Here is a 4,674-nt window from a genome sequence, read left to right as displayed (position 1 = left end):
TAACACGATATATATATATATATATATATATATATATATATATATATATATATATATATAATATATATATATAAATCCCACTGAAGTTAATATTTTGTCTTAACACCGTTAAGAACTCTGTAATGTCTTTCATTTTCCGGTGTGATTTACTTTGCATATTTCACTGGGTAAGTCTCGAGCAGTGAATATATATATATACATACATACATATATATATATATATATATATATATATATATATATACATATATATATATATATATATATATATATATATATATATATATATAATAAAAGGAGCACATAAAAACACCAAAATATAGAGAGAAAAGTACTGTATTTCAGAGACTGCTGTCTCTCTCTTCTTTCATATACCTGAAGAGAGAGACAGCAGTCTCTGAAATATAGTACTTTTCTCTCTATATTTTGGTGTTTTTATGGGCTCCTTTTATTAGATGGAATTCTGTTGTAACAGAACATTTTTACCAGTCATATATATATATATATATATATATATATATATATATATATATAATATATTATGTTTTTCATGCAGTACAATCGCAAACCACTCACTTTCTCACTTTGTGTGTGTGATGTTGTTTTCATTGTTCCACATTGCTTATCATCCCTTGTAAAAAAAAAATTCATACGAGCGTGCAATATACTTAATTCATTCTAGTTGACTGTTTTTTATTCCGGTGTTTACCTTCGAAGTTCGTATGGTACTAATATATCATTATCAAGTCGTATGGTACTATTCTATCATTGTTAAGTTAATGTGGTACTACTATCTGTTAGCATTATTAGGTTCAGATGGTACTAATGCATCATTATTAAGTTCCTATGGCACTTATGCATTTTTATTAAGTTCGTTTCGCACTATTCTATCATTATTAAATGCATGTGGTACTAATTTGTCATTATTACGTTCAGATGGTACTAAACGTCATTATTAGATTCGCATCCTACAGTTCTATCATTATTAAGTTCGTTTGGTACTAAACTATTATTAACTTCATATGACACTAATCTATTATCTATATCAATAATATTTATCTAGAAAAGTCGCTCAATGACACTAATCTATTATTATTATGAATAATATCTCTCTAGGAAATTAACTTATTAAAATCAAAAGTAAACTAAAACTTAATAACTTAAGCTTCTACCAAAGAGAGCAATTGTGAGCCAAAGATATTATTAACATATACTGAATAACATACGAAAATAAAATAAATATTTGCTGATGTAGATAAATTCTTAAGTATTACAATACCAATAACCTAAATCGTTAAAGACCATGGGGTATATATACCCAGGGCATCAGTGAAATTTAATTAAAAACTAACATATCTTAAAAGGATAGCATGAGCAACCGTTGGTAAGCGACAATCAGCCATGACACCAGAGCTGCCAACTGCACGTTTTATTTTACCGTTAAAAATTCGTAATGAAAACTGGTAGATTTATATTTTTTATGTTGTTACATTTATTATATATTATAATATAATCGAATACAACAAGATTTTACTCCAAAATCAGTGATAAATAAAGTCAGGACATTAAGATTAACACACTTATGTTGGTACACTGCTAGTCTCTCATTGACACTCAATGTTATAATGACATCTTAATATGCGCCAGGAGACATATTTTAATCTCCGTATTGAAAAAATCATATCATGTGACAATCATTTATTCAATCATAGCGCTCTTAGACAGAATAGACCATATTTTCCATATAGTTAAGCAAGACGAAAAACAAAATTCCCTAGTTGCCAGTTAGTTTGATATAAATTCATGTTTTAAGGCATTTCTCCTCATATTACCGAGGCGTTGTGCCATGTCTTGGAAATATAATGCAATATATAATAAGTTGTTTAAGTATTTTGGCAGGCTAAATCGTTTACTTATCGTATATTAAATAAAATAATTGCTTTTCCGTAAAACCATAAGCGTCACACGTAGCCATATAATGGCTCGTACCCGTGAGTTTTTGACAAGCTTTTTTCTCTCCTCCTTCGTTTCTGTTGGCTTGTAAGGGTGCGAAGGATCACATAATCCTATTTCCACCTTACTACGTAAAAGGACACCCATATGGCAAGGGCCCGTGCTGGTGTATAGCCATTTTTAACGTAAAAGGAGAAGAATCCTTGAGTTCCTGTTTGTATTCGAAAGAAGATTAATCCTTTTGTTTGTTTTGGTACTTTCAGGTGTCATGTCAGACGTGTGTTGTAGATGTTTCTATTTTTAACATAAAATACAGGGAAAAAAGCAGACAGAGCACTTAATAATAAGTATGTTACAGAGAAGTTTACTTTGGAAAAGTATTAAGTGTAATTTACTTTTAAATCAAATCATGAAGGTTTGTTAAATACGAAGTGATCGACAAGAGGGACAAGTAAAGGCGCTGTCACACTAGCGAAATTTCCGTCGATTTTTTCTTAGTTTGTCGTCGACTTTCCAAAGAAGTCGACGTCATTCCGTGCTCTGACCACAGATATAAAAGCCTAGATGCCGCATCGGCCGCTAGCTGAATAGGCAGGCGCACGTCATCAGGCCCGCCATCTTGGCGCGGTAATTCAAACAATGCAGCAGGCTGCAGTATATGACGTTTTTTCGCCACTATTCGCTTAATATTGCACGGATTTTCTTGTCTGAGGGCTCGTTACAAAGCTTACATAATTCCTTACAAGGATCTAATAAAATATAGTTGTTCCTTATTGTTTGAAAGTTAACTTACAATGACTTTGTTTTAGCAGGTAGGGGGAGGGGGGCTAGTTGTACACAAATGTTAATATTTGCCCATAACTATTGCTGTAAACAATAATTTGAAATGCTGTGATAAGACAGCCTACGAAAAAAAATGGTTAAAACAATATTGTTTAAGGGCCATTAGGTCAATAGGGTAAATCGTGTATGTTGGACACTAATTTGATGTTTCTAGATTTCTTTCACTGCATTATAGCTATGTAACATTAAAGTGTTAATCTGGTCCTTGTAATAAGAACTAAATGGCCAAGCAAGGCACATAATGAGTTTTTGTTGATGTTTTGATATAGCCTGCTAATTTCATATCAATGCATATAGATTATCATTACAATGTAGTATCATTAAACTGTTGGAAACAATGAAAAAAAAACTTGTTTAAACTGCTGGGAATATTTATAAATAAATGCACAGATGTACAATAAATGTTATATATACATTCAATGTAAGAACAAATATCATGAAAATAAATCATTGTGCAATACATTTTGAGAGTTGTTACTTCAAAGTATAGGCTTAATGACCCATAAGGCCACCCATAGCTTTAAATTTATACATGTGTGACCAAACCAATGAACAGTTAGCTGAAAAAAAATTAGACTGGCCTTATGATTGTGGCCTAGGCTGAAAGGCTCGGTGGGGGGGGGGGGGGGGGGGGTGGGTTTACTATGACCGGGTATACAGGGTTGCTTGTCAGGATTGGCTCATTTTGGCAATTTTGGTCTATAGATGGGTCCCCTTCTGGAAGGGTAGAAATATAGATGGCCCAGCCCTTATCCCAAATAAGGTTAATAATTTGGGTCCTTGACAACACAGGTCTAGAGATGAGCTATATTGAACTGTTAATGCTTGCCATAATGATATATCCTATTCTGAGCAAATTAAAGGTAGTTTTGTGAAAAATTTAAGTTCTATATAATTATTTCACCATATAAAATTAGGTCTAGAGATAGGTCACTTTTGCCACTAGACGAGGTCTCTTGATACCCCCTAAATTTTCCAAAGCCAGGTCTAGAGGTCAGAATTCACTGAGGAGCATCCTGTTCAAAAAATTGGAAGAACCCCCACCCCACCCAGGCTCAAAGGAGCAGGCAGAGATGCAAAGGCTAGATAACACAGAAATCCTAGTTATTCTAGGGCCTACTGTAGTTTATTTTAGGCTCAACCCTACAGTTTTATGACTTAAACTTGTAGGCCTTTGCCAAAAATTATATTGGGGGATTTTTTAACAGAGCACTTCTGATGAGAGTTTTACTTAAGTTGCACAGATCCATAGCTTTAGGCCTACTTTAGTAATCTGTCTTATCACAGCATTTCAAATTATTGTTTACAGCAATAGTTATGGGTAAATATTAACATTTGTGTACAACTAGCCAACCTTCCCCCTACCTGCTAAAACAAAGTCATTGCAAGTTAACTTTCAAACAATAAGGAACAACTTTATTTTATTAGATCCTTGTAGGGAATTATGTAAGCTTTGCAACGAACCATCAGACAAGAAAATCCGTGCAATATTAAGCGAATAGTGGCGAAAAAACGTCATATACTGCAGCCTGCTGCATTGTTTGAATTATCGCGCCAAGATGGCGGACTATATGACGTATGTCCGGCCGGCCGATGCGGCATCTAGGCTTTACTATCTATAGCTCTGACTGTCACACACGTTCTTCTTCATACCGTGGTTGTCGTCGTCAAAACGTAAACAAACCATCTGACCTGTGACTTCCCGGAATGATAAAACAACTATGCTTTATAACACAAAGCAATTAGTGGGTCGTGCTTGCGTGTGTTTAATGATGCTGCATAGAATTTTAAAAAAAGTCATTGGGTTCGGTCCTGGTTAAAAAGTCTTAAAAAGTTTTATTTAAAAAAAATAAGCTAGGGCTAGCCTAGATAGGCTGT

The sequence above is a fragment of the Macrobrachium nipponense genome, chromosome 17, assembly GCF_015104395.2.
Source record: "Macrobrachium nipponense isolate FS-2020 chromosome 17, ASM1510439v2, whole genome shotgun sequence".
Classification (NCBI taxonomy): Eukaryota; Metazoa; Arthropoda; class Malacostraca; order Decapoda; family Palaemonidae; genus Macrobrachium; species Macrobrachium nipponense.
Note: the sequence above shows the minus strand (reverse complement) of the source record.